Consider the following 13,463-nt stretch of genomic DNA (forward strand, 5'->3'; position numbering starts at 1 on the left):
TAATTCTACAATTTCTTTTAAGCCTAATGTCTTTGTTGATATAGCTTGCAATACTCAAATTTGCTAGAACTTTGCTCGGTTGTACGTGTAGTTCCTTTGGTGAAGTATCATCAAAAATTAACATGTAGTCTGAGGTGCTTCCACCTTAAAGATACAATATTCTGCATCATGTCTGTCATAAGTAAGGAGAGATATTTGTAAAGATGACCTAAACAATCCACCCAGAGCACAAAAGCTCTTGCTAAAATCACTGAGATAGACACAGAAGTTATTTTGCTATTGTTCCCTTGGTCTGTCTTAGCCTCCTCAATAAAGTGGTCCATCCTGGAAAATAACCCTTGCATCTTGCTGGCCAAACCCCATTAATATTATGTAAATCCTTGGCTCTCTCCAGTGATCAGTCCACATGGAACAGCTCTTGAACATAATTTCTTCAAAGGAATAAAAGTAGCCCTCACCTAAAGTAGCAGATATACACATACTTGGATACACAAGTCCTCATTCAATTTTCTTGAAACAACCATGGGTTTCACTTTGGATCTGCCAGTACACACTGACATCATCTTGCTCTTCTGTTTCAAAGTTAAAAGTGACCCACTTAGCACATTTATTTCCTGGAGTCAGTAAGGGACCGCACAGCAGACACATACAGATTAAACTGCCTTTATATTGGAAATGTTTCTATTTAAAATGCAGTTTTTGGTTAGAGTGTTCTCACATGTGCCATTGCTTCCTCCACATAAAAGAGGAAGCTTTGATATTCTTGTTCCTGAAACACATCACCATGCATTTTAATAATCCCAGCACAAAACTGCTAAAGTTAAACCAGTCCCCTGGTCTCTATATTGTTTGATTATTGACACATGCAGTGACTCTGAAATCTGCTTGTGACTTTATCTGAATGGGATGAAGAACAGATTTGCTTAAATTCTTGGTGACAGAAGTATAATGAGGATAAAGGAGAGGTTATTTTCCATCACAACTGTTACTTGCTTAAAAAAATCTTCCCCAAAGCAAAGTTATAATGTGATAGCTTGAAAGAACACTACTCCATTCTTCATTCAAACACCCTTTAACTCCACATCAGCAAGATAGAATCATATTAGCTAGCAAAGGATTCTAAAGATACTGATCAGATTGTTTTAAATTTCACTGAGGCTAGAGCTGAGAAAGGCTAAGATGCACTTCTCTGCAAGAAAAGCAGAAAAATGTTGCTGCCAGGGCAGCCAAAAAAGCTACCCAATCATGTTGATAACAACTTATTGATTCCAACAGCTACTTTGATGAAGCCACTTCTTTTATTCCTGCAATCCCTCTGCTGAGGGCTGGAAAGGTAATGCCAAAGGAACACAGTTGGAAAATTATTCCATGAACATAGGAACATTCAGCAGAGAGAGAGGTGAGTGATTGAAACCAGATGAAGCCAGCTCATGATCACAGCTTCCACTGCTGAATAACTAAGTCCATGTAAAACTGCCAGGCATTCCCTTAACCACGTGAGAAAGCCCAGGGAAAGCCAAGCCTTTGTCTTTTGACACATCAAGCAGTGAGGATATTATTGACTGATAGAAGGCCCACATTATCCATCACTCCTTTTGATTTTGGTGAATATTAGTATGTTTTGCCACTTCCAGACATAGACTCATAGAATGTTAAGGGATTTGAATGCACCTTGAAGATCATCTAGTCCCACGCCTCACTGCCACGGGCACGAACACCTCCCACTAGACCAGGTTGCTTAAGGCCTTATCCAACCTGGCTTTGAAGGCTGCCAGGGCTGGGGCATCCCCAACCTCCCTGAGCAACCTGTGCCAGTGTCTCACCACCCTCATGGGCCAATTATCAGGAAATTATTATGCCAGAACTTCCCCAGTGCTAATGGTGTCTCCCTATTAGGATTTTCTACTCATTGGATGCCACATAGGGGAAACATCCCTGTCAAAATTTCTAATATAAATCAAATTCAGTTGGGCTTATGTGTTTATCACTGAATCATCTGGACTCTAGTAGAATTAGCAAACAGTATGTATGCAACCTAGTAGGTAGAGAATTATAGAGGAACTCAGCAATTTAGCTTTTTTCTTACACTTTAGGGCTTTAAATCATCTTGGAAATGTCACTTACTCTTCCTATGCTTCAGCTACTTCATTAAGCAAATAATGCAGATAATAAACTCTCTGGCTGAAAGCTAATTTACCTGTATACATGCAAGTTGCAGTCACACCCTTGACTGCAAACAGGCATATTCATAGGTTTTAAGCTCTTGAAGCTGAAATATTTTTGTTCTGTAGATCACTGCACAGTGGTTCATGATGAATAGCTCTGAGTGCTACTGCAGTACAAATTATAATGATGAGAGTGGTCATCTATCAGCAGAGGAAACCAAGAAGCTAGTGCCCCTCATTGAGACACCTGTGGCCAATACCATGGTCTAGGGTCAGATCCAGACAATGACACTTTCAAAGTTCCTCCTACAACTGCACAGCTTGGTGGAAGCTAGAAAATCAGTCATCCAGCTGACTCAGAAGAATACAGGATCATACCCACAAAAATCACTATAAACGCTATTCAATAATGGCATGAATATCTGGGAGAGAAGAAGGAGGTTCTCTCCATACTGGCCCCTTAAAAAGTCATTAAAAAGAACATGAAAAGGAGAGACAAAATGTGATACTTGTCACAGATGTTCAGAAGAGCACACTTATGATATTTTCATCAGCCCTCCACAAAGACGTAGTACTTTTTGCATTTTGAAAAATAAAGCAATAATGGCTGGGATATTCCTCTGTGTCTTCACCTGTAGGAAAGCCAGCCAAGAACATTCCCAAATTGTGTTGACTTATTTCCCACTGCAGCTTTAAATGACAAGAGAGGGTATCATGCCATGCTGATCATTTGGTAATTAACATACGATTATACGTACAGAAATTCAGAGTTCTAAATGGAATTGACACTAATCTCTAAAAATGAAACATTTTATCTCAGTTTTAACATCAAATGATAGTTATGGAAATTATATCACTCTGTTATGCAATGGTGGTTAGGAGGTGTCACGTAACACAATCCACAAGTGACGTGTAATCAAGACAGCAATTCATCAGTGAAAAGAGGTGACATCCCTCTTCAATTTTTCTACTGGTTTTCAGCTAAACACAACTTCAACATTCAATATTTCAAAGTAAAACTGCTGATTTAGCTTGTATTGAGGTGCTTGAAAATACCAACTAAATTATTTTCAGACAAGCGGAACAGCCCAAGTGAGTAAATGCAATGCATGATGTAGACCACTCGAGGGAGTATATGAGTGGCTGATGAAAAGGTCAAGATGATAACATATTTGTGAAAGCTAAACACAACTTCAACATTCAATATTTCAAAGTAAAACTGCTGATTTAGCTTGTATTGAGGTGCTTGAAAATACCAACTAAATTATTTTCAGACAAGCGGAACAGCCCAAGTGAGTAAATGCAATGCATGATGTAGACCACTCGAGGGAGTATATGAGTGGCTGATGAAAAGGTCAAGATGATAACATATTTGTGAACTACAAATAACAATTTTCTTACTAACATAAAACAATAGTACAATTACCAAAGTGCTATGTTCTGAGGAGGCCCAACAGGACATCAGGTTTCATCAAATGATATCACAAGAGCTGCTTCTAATAATTAAATATTGCTTGAAAAATGGTTCTGCAGGCTGAGGCACTGAGCTGATGCTCACCCTCCCCATAACCTGCAATCATGATGACCTCAGTTTGATGAGTGCCTGAAAGGGCAATGTGCTGTAAAGGCTGACACACTTGGTTTCAATGTTTTTACTGATGGAACATTACTTCAAATGAATATATTTTTTCCCATGGAACTTAAGGTATGGTCATGATTCTTCATTTAATTTTTTCTGATTTTCTCACTTAGATTTTTCTCATTGAAAGAGAGGAAAATGAGAGAGCAATTATTTCATTGGAGCAAGTCCAGAGGGGGCCACGAAGTTGATAAGAGGGCTGGAGCATTTCCCCTAGGAGTCCAGGCTGAGGAAGTTGGGCCTGTTCAGCCTGGAGAAGAGAAGGTTGTGTGGAGACCTCATAGCAGCCTTTCAGTCTCTGAAGGGGAGCCAGAGAGGGACTCTTCTTTAGGAACTGTAGTGACGGGACAAGGGGTAACAAATTCAAATTGAAGGAGGAGAAATTTAGGTTAGCTATTAGGAAAAAGGATTTTTACTGTGAGGGTGGTGAGACACTGCATAGGTTGGTCAGGGAGGTAGTAGATGCCCCAACCCTGGCACTGTTGGGTGAAGCCTTGAGCAACCTGGTCTGGTGGGGAGGTGTCCCTGTCCATGGCAGTGAGGGGCTGGGATAAGATGATCTGTAAAGTCCATTCCAATCCCTAAAATTCTATGATTCTATGATTCATTCTAACATATTTTTACTTCTTTCTTTTTTCTTAATATACAAATGTAAGCTATTTTAAAGTAAAACAGAAGCATTTTTTCTCACCCTCGGGTTCTCACACAAAATAGACTTGCCTTTTTCAGCTGACTCTACTGACAACAGAAGTTACTATTGAGATGTATCTTGGAAGGCAGAGGCTTACACAGAAAGTGCACCTGAAAATACCTGCACCTGAGCAGGGCTTGAAAGATGAAAAAGGCAAGGAGGAAAACAGGAGAGGCAAGGTGTTATATCCTATTCCTGCCTTTCCTATTCAAGGGCAAGGACAGACCCTGGAACTGAGAGAGATCAGTGGCAATTTTTACCTGGGAGTAAAGAGGGCCCCTCTCTTCCTGCTTTCTGGCTACAAGAGAGGAATAAGCTGTGCTATTCGAAGAAGCAATATCTTTCATTCTCCTTTTGTCAACTGCCACTGCCAACAGCATGTGCTCTTGCAGAAGGTGGACGTGCCAGGCCAGCTAATATGACAGCAAATGAAGAAAAGGAACAAGCTGAGGAAGTGTTGAGGGGAATGCTGCTGAAGTTACACGACTAAAAATGCCTGGACCGTCTGCACTCTGATGTTCTGGTTGTTTTTGTCCTTACTAAACTCTGTGGGGGACAACAGAAACTACTCCACTCAAACTCCACTAAAAATCTCCTTCTGAGTCTCAAAAACATCTGGCTTGAATGCTGCAAGAACAAGCTTACTTTTTTCTTATTTATTTACTTATTTTTAAATGGACAGGATATTGAACCAGCATGAATGGGGGAAAGCGATGCAACCAAGAACTTCAAGCCAAATCCCATGAGACAAAAGCACAGAATTACTGCAATCAGGGCAAAGTCCATACTGAATTAGCTTTTACCTCTTCAGTTTCCAACAGGACAGACAGAGGATGGCAAGCCACAATTGGGATGCATTAAAGTGAAATATATAGAGAAAATAGGCTCTTTTTTGATAAACTGCTGCTGCAACCTCTGTATTGACAGCAATTTGCCATCTCAAATTAGTCTTAGGTATGTCACAAGAAAAACAGAGAAACACAAGGATGGTTTTTCCTTTTTAGTGTTGCTTTCTGAAACCAAAGGCTAGGGCATGGAATTTGCCCTGGACTAAGAGAGGGACACCTTTTAGCACTGTTACAGAACTTCTGGAAACAATAAAATAGAAATTGAAGAAAGGAAAAGTTACTGAATTATCTAACTCACCTCTATACTAACATAGAACTACACAAACCTATAATACAGACTCCAAGGTGTGAACTTCCTTGATTGGGATGTCTGTGGTATTTCTTTAGACTTGTTTTAATACCATGCAATAATTAGCTACATTGTGGATGAAAGGCAAAAAAATCCATGCTGAGAGTTCTGAGAACATTTTCCATTTGGGTTACAAAGAATCTGCAATGTCTTCGATGCAACTAAAAATAAGACACAGGAGTCCCAATTTACATGCATACAAACTGTCACCTCAAAGACCTCCTCCAAAAGTCTCCATCTTAGTTTCTCTGAAGCAACCTGTATAGGTTGTTTGTTATGTTAACAAACTTTCAGCAGTACTGGCATATTCAGTATGCATGCCCCATTCCCGTGACTGCCATTAGGTCAGGTCAGGTGACAGGTGCTACCCCCTACATTCATTGTTCTCCCTTGACAGCAAATATCTGCACCTGAGATGCAGTGATGATGGATTCTGCTTTGTTCTATGTCATACCTAAAACAGGAAGGAGGAAATCCCTGCCCCATCCTTTTTTTCCCTCTTACCTCATTTTCCTCTCTCTACCCTGTTTGGAAAACAGTCTAGCTTGAAAAGATCTATAAAAACTAATTCCTTCCTGCTGGTGACAAGCAATGGAATAATTTCTACTAACACAACAAATGGAGCAAGCAGATAGTGAGGACAACAAACTTACTCATTTACAATGAGGTATCATTGACATCAATGGCAGTGCTCTCTTTGAATTACTCTGGCAGCAGTGTGGATCTCAGCAGTGATGCAAACATGCCCTTTACTCCACTCTACACACAGTAAACTCCATGGGACAGAGAAGCACCATATTGAAAAAGTGGGAAGATTCATGAAGGCACAAGGAGAGATATTGCCAAAAGTGACTGATGTTCCAGAAATAAAGTGATGGGTTTCAACTCAAGAGTAGTACTGCAAAGTAGAACTGATCAGAAGTACTCCAACAAAGTGGTTTTATTCAGAACTTGCTGATTTAGTCAAATTAAAATATTCTGTATAAACAGCTTTATTCCCAATCTCCGAAAGTTTCCTGTTACTTTGGGACAATAGTTTCTGAGGACTCAAAATTATTTCCCAGAACTAAAATTTGTTTTCAGAGCCAACTTTATTGCTGGCAAATCAAGCATGCTAAAGTCATGAGTCAGGAACTTGTAGCCCTAAAACTGTATACTGGGAGTCTTAAAAAATGAGATTAAATGCAAAATCATTCTTAATTGACTTGGTTTTGAGCTTTGAGCTATCAGAGTTCAGTGATGTCAAGCTGTGCTATACATTTTTGCACCCAGAAAAGCAGGATGTTATTTAAAATAACTAGAGATGAAATTTCATATGACTGTGGGAGCTAGAGAAGGACACCTTGACAAACATGAAATAAATAATGAAGCTATTCAATTTCACAGAAATAAGATGCATCCAGAGAGCTGTGCAAGATCAGCCTGTACAAGCTTTGTTTGATATTAGTTAAACAAAGAAGCTGTAAAGAATAAAAACATTGTCCCTCAGAAAAAAAGAAAAATAGCAGGGCATCCTTTCCTTTAAATAGAGTGCACATCCACTGTTTTTACTAGGGGATTTAAGAAAATTTGACCCATCTGAGTGTCTGTCTCTTAAAATCTGTGATGGCTAAATATGCAGCCATGTCAGGACAATGAAAGAGAATTTCAGCCTCATCCTCACTCATTAATGCTTTCCTCCAATGACTAGAGTATGGAGAGATTAGACTATGGAGGTGACTAGATTACTAATCAAGATTATGGAATAATATTTTAAGCATGGTGTTGTTATTGATTCTGTCATTCTTTGACATGGCAATTAATTTAGACGACCTCAGAATTTAGAGACAGCAAGGTAAGCCAGCATACACATCTGGAATAATGCACACAAATACAAGGCTGGTTGTAAAAGATACTGATGCTAGCCAGCGGCATGGGAGCTGTGTCCACCATATGAACAAGTTCAGTCAGTCTCAACCAACAGATTCTCACACCTCATAGGGGTCAGGAAGGGCCTCATCTTGGTGGTATGTCTAGAAAGAGACACAGGGAAAAGCAGCTGCCTGGTACTGGTAGATTTACATGTAGGTGGTACTTGGAACCCCTAAGTCGGCTTGGACTCTGCTGTGCTAGGCTCTGCACATACAGACTGGAACAGAGCAAAAGCTCTACAGAGATTCCCATCTCCAAATATCAGATGCATATAGAATGAAAAGGGAAGCGAATGGGCTGAGAAAGAGTGCTGAAAGAACTACAGGGGTCAAAGTATTCTCTGACTTGAACCAGCAGGATGGCAATTGTATTCAATTCCCTGCCCTGAGCTACACTTCACAAGTGACCAAGATTGATGCTTAGGGCCAACAGCCATCCAGATCCTGACGCCTACAGTTTCCACTGTGGATCTGGGTCTAACCTGCCATATGCTGTGGTGGTGGTCCTCAGTCAAAGGACACCCTTACTGGTCCTCAGGCCTCATAACCTGACTGGCCAGGCTGGGCAGAGCTTGTTGATCTGCCACCTTCCTGCCACTGGTTTGAAATGTTCTCTGGAAGGCCAGAACTAGGATTATTTTGGAGACAGACTTACTCAGGAAAGGACAGACCAAGTACTGTGTATTTCATAAACTATTGCCAAAAGCTTCTTAAACTCATTCATCAAAAGCTGGTTGGGGTTTTGGCTTTGTATTTGTTTAGCTGAAACCATCTGAACCTCCTCACCATGAGTAGGAGGTGAGTAAGTAAGAGGGAAGGAGAAGCCCTCATTACCTTGAATCTCAGCTCAAGCACAAACCACAAAATATAATCAACCATTGGGCTTAAAGGCAACATATCCCAATGTAAATATTGATATTTTGAAGTACAAGTAGCTATTGAGAGATGAATAGCATGGGGAACAAATTCAGAGGCCAAGTAAGTAAGTAGACATTGAAAGAGTCTGATTTAAACCCCCCTTATATTGTTATAAGTTCCCTTAATTTCATGGGACTAATTCTTAACAGATATAACAGACTCAGAACAGTGCTCTAAGCCTGAACTAACATTCTAGATGTCTCACAGCCTGTCTCCTCAGCAGGTGTACACCAGTACAATCCCACCAAAGCAATGGGTAACATTCCCAGCTGGTGTCAATCAGTATGGCAGCACTGACATCGCTGCTGATTTACTCTGAAATGGAGGGCCTGGATGTACATATTTCAAATTCCTCATGCTTTTCTTTTGCTAAAATGCATTCTGTTTGGTTACAGGATCATGGATGACAGCGATGGAGGAAAGCATTTAAAGCTCTCCCTTTTGTTGTGATTCATTGTACAGAAGTGTTCCTACTTGGTTTATTCCTATCTGAGGACTTCTCTTTTTTTTTTTTTTTCCAGAACAGCACACAAGTGTTAGGAGAAGGAATATGTAATTAGAGTAAAACATTAAAATGTCATGTAGTGATTAAAAAAAAAGAGCCGCTGTGCTGTTTGACGGTGGTTTTCCACACATGCAAGCCAGGCAATCATTGGCATATCCAAGCCTGACCTTTGGAAAAACAGGATCCCCCTCATCTTCAGTGCTGCCTGTAGCCCTGCTGAAAAAAAAAAAACAAACCCACAAAAATATCAAAACAAAATAAAACAAAGAACATGTGACCACCTGCATACATGAGCTGAGATATTGAACATTCTGAATGCAAAGACATGCATCTTTTTGTGATGCATGTTGTGAAAAATTTTGGGGTAAGGAAGAAAAATATTTTATTAACTTAGTAATGAGGAGTTTCCACAGCTAAGGTAATACATGATAATATGGACTGAACAGCAGCCCATTGTTTGAGAGCAGAATGGAGCCCTGTATGGGATCACTGCTGGATTCTATACACCACAGATGGAAGGGAGGAATTACACCCTGGATTTGGGGGGTGAGAGGGGGTATGCATTTCTTTTACAGTTTTATTGGCCTTGCATACAGGTCAGTAAGTCACACACTCAAACACACGCACACAAACACATGCTCACACGTACACACATTGCAGCACAGACAATCTGTCAGAGCTGAGCGGCAGCTTGTGCAAGTTGAAAGTTTAATGAGTGCCCAACACTAAGCTAACAAGTTTTTCAAACAGTGGCTAACAAAAAACAGGGATCAGGGAGACTGCATTTGGTGCCAAGATATTTGTTTTAATATTAACAAGGACTGAAGTCAGGCAATAAAAGACAAGGAGGAAAATAATATCTTCTGAAAGTGCTGAAAGCCAAGTGGTTCAATATATTTGAAACAACATATGTGTTTAAACAAGACAGATTTTTATTTAGGATAAGAAATCAAATCCATGAATATGAAGCAGAAGCAAGTGGTTAGCAACACAAAAATTTCAGCAAGTACTCACATAGCTAAATTAGTTTTCTATCCTACATATCTTTAAAACTTGACATAATATTAGCTGTGGAGTCTTTTTTAGTATAACAACCCAGAGGCCCCAAGAGAGTCATACTACATTCCCACAAAGGTCAGGATAAGATATTTTAATAAGAGTGCCCATTTTAATACTACTGAGGATCTGGATCTCTGATACTAACCTCCTAGTTAAGTAAAAAAAATGTTCTTAAGTCTCTCACAATGCTTCCTAGGTTCTTTTTTTAGGACTTTAGGATCCAGGCTTAGAACTTTTAGATACACCAATGGTGGATGACCTACAAAATGATTAGAGGAAAGTACACCAATAATAGGCACATAGAAGATAGGAGAGCTATCCCAGAACTTGCACAGGATAGATTAGGACTCTTCAGGTTGGAAAAGTTATGACTGAGGAGAGATATGCTAGAAATCTGTGTAATTATGAATAATGCAGATAAGGCAATCAGGGGATTCATATTCTTTTATAGCAAAATAATTAGAGCCCTTGAGTAAATTAAAAGTCATTTAAGGACTTATTTATGTCTAAGGACATACCTAGTCCATACAAGTATTACACAGTAAATAATTCAAAGTTGCAACATACATGTGGAGGTCAGGAGCAGTACTGAGTCTGAAAAATTATATCCACATTAATGGAAGACAGATCATATATCAGGCAATAAACATGTCAGTCTCAGTGCAATCTTTCACTTCAGAGATCCTAAAACTCCTGATGACTGGAAGCTGGAATGACTGAAAGAGGTAATGTTTATCTCACGCTCACTCTGCATTTTTATATCCATAAAACCAAAACTCCTGCCCCTGCACCTTATTGATTATGGAGTAGAAGCAGCTATTCCTTGCATTACACTCCTGACTCTTAACACCTACAAGTAAATATGACACTACCATGTAACTCCAATTAGTAATTTTTCATTAACACCAGAATGGGAAGAGAAATTTCAAGCTTTGCATTTTGCTTTCTCAAGCAGTAGGCAAATTCTCCTGAGTGTATTTCTCAAAGCTGAAACTTTCAGAGACAGACCAAGTGAACTAGTGCTTGTCATTTAAAGAGTAATCAAGCAAAGCATAAAGAATGGTTTTCATCTCACCCACAAATGCTATGAACTTTTGGAAGTGCTGTTATCAGAACCCAGATGAAAATACAAGAAATTTTCAGGCAGGCAAAGGCAGAAGCATAGAGTAAGCTCCTTATTCTAAGGCTGTTCTGTTGTTTATGTGCAGATTACAATATCATGAATTATGGAAACCTGGAGGAAAACTTGAAATTCACAATTTCAATGCACTATTTTACCTTGTATTTTAATTTGGCCAGCTTGCTCAGCAGGCTGAAGAGCATTTCAGACTGAAACTTGAACCAACATGACCTGTAACCCTAAAGTCATCTGGAGTTTTTAATTCTGTATACAATTAAACTAATTTCACTTTACTGTCTAATCTGCAATATATAGTTTCAGATTCCAAAATGTTTCAGATATCCATAGTAACATGACATACAGTACTTAAGGATCTGGTCAGCATATAATTAGAGTATGATCTTTATTTTTTAATTCCTTTCCTGCTCCCCAATACAAAGGTGGATAAACATGTACAGAACCTTGGAAAGGCACTGCCAGTCTTCTTAGTGCTTTGCAAAAGGTTTTCTCGAAGACATAGTGCCTCATCCCTTACGATATAAGAACTGTTTTCAGACTGCCTAGGTTTACCCATTTAAAGACATAACCAATCAGTACCAGCCCTACAAATATTCTGAGAAATAGAGATTCAGCACAAGCTGCACACCACTAATATAATACTCTCTTGTGAGACCCCACCTGGAGTTCTGCATCAAGCTCTGGGGTCTCTAGCACAGAAAAGACATCAAACTGTTGGAGTGAGTTCAAAGGAGGGCAAGCAAGATGATTAGAGGGATAAAGAACCTCTCCTATGAGGAAAGGCTAACAGAATTGGGATTGTTCAGCCTGGAGAAGAGAAGGCTCCAGGATGACCTAATTGCAGCCTTCCAGTACCTGAGGAGTAGCTACGAGAAAGACAGAGAGAGACTTTTTGCAAGGATACATAGGGATAGGAAAAGGGGGAATGGTTTCAAACTGAAAGGGGAAAAGTTTAGATTAGATATTAGGAAAAATTTCTTACCGTGAGGTTGGTGAGACACTGGAATAGGTTGCCCAGAGAAGCTGTGGATGCCCCAGTCCTGGAAGTGTTCAAGGCCAGGTTGGGTGGGGCTCTGAGCAATCTCATCTAGTGAAAGGTAACTCTGCCCATGGCAAGGGAGTGGATGGTCTTTAAGATCCCTTCCAACCCAGGTCATTCTATGATAATGCATTGGCTGTAAACAACAGTGAAAAAATGTTCTCTCACACATCTCACCTATTTGCCCAAAATGTGTGACCAACCCAAAGTACAGTTTGCTTACAATCTTCTGGGATGCCTTCACAGCACTCCCTTTGGAGTAAAAGATGTGTGCATGGGCTTCTGGTAACTTTTTCTCTGGAGTTGCTCCAAGGTAATAACAAACGTAGCACAAGTGATGGCTGATGCCATCGTAGTCAATGGCAGGTTCACCCCTGAAGTTATTATCGTAGTCAATGGCAGGTTCACCCCTGAAAAAAAGCTTGCAAAAGATGGTGTTAATGTGCTGATCTTGTATTAGCACTTGCAATGCTATCAAAGCCAGACCTATCCAAACCTACATTGAAACTGAATCAGCAGCTAAACGGGATTGAGCTGTTTTAAAGCTGAAAAGCAAACCTTGGGATTCAAACCAAGACTTTTTCCCTCTAACTCTACATAGTAGTATCACTCTATTTCTAAAGATGTTGTACATCAGAGGAAATTGTAAACTATCACCAAAAGTAACTGATGCAGTTCTTACACAAGAGTCAAATTAGTAATACGATGTTCAGTTAAATTTTCAAACATTTTGATGTACCTGACATGATTAGAAATCATGTAAGTTTGCACCAAGCCTAGACTATTGAATCAGCTAATGGGACTTTAATATATATGTTTCCATATCCAGTGGTGCATAAAGAAATTATGTACTTAGTCTTTGAATCATTAGCCTGAATGACCAGATAGCAGTTTGCAGTTGGGTTATCTGAGGAGGCTTGTAAGAATCGCTATAAAAACTAGACTCATTGATTCCCTGTGATCCCCTACATTTCTGTACAAAGTTCTCATAATTTTTGGTTATTGTCTTTAACTTCTTTTCTTCATCTCTCTTTAAACCAAATAATGTGAGGAATACATACTGGTTCTTGTGACTGCATAGAAAATCAGGGATCTTTAGGGAATTTTTGACCAATACCATTTCAAAAACAAGTTGAACTTTTTTCAGACACAGCCACTTCAAATGACTCTTGGAGACAAAGGCTTCCTGTGTCCTTTAGTGA

This window comes from Acanthisitta chloris, unplaced genomic scaffold (assembly GCF_000695815.1).
Source record: "Acanthisitta chloris isolate BGI_N310 unplaced genomic scaffold, ASM69581v1 scaffold23237, whole genome shotgun sequence".
In the NCBI taxonomy this organism is placed as follows: Eukaryota; Metazoa; Chordata; class Aves; order Passeriformes; family Acanthisittidae; genus Acanthisitta; species Acanthisitta chloris.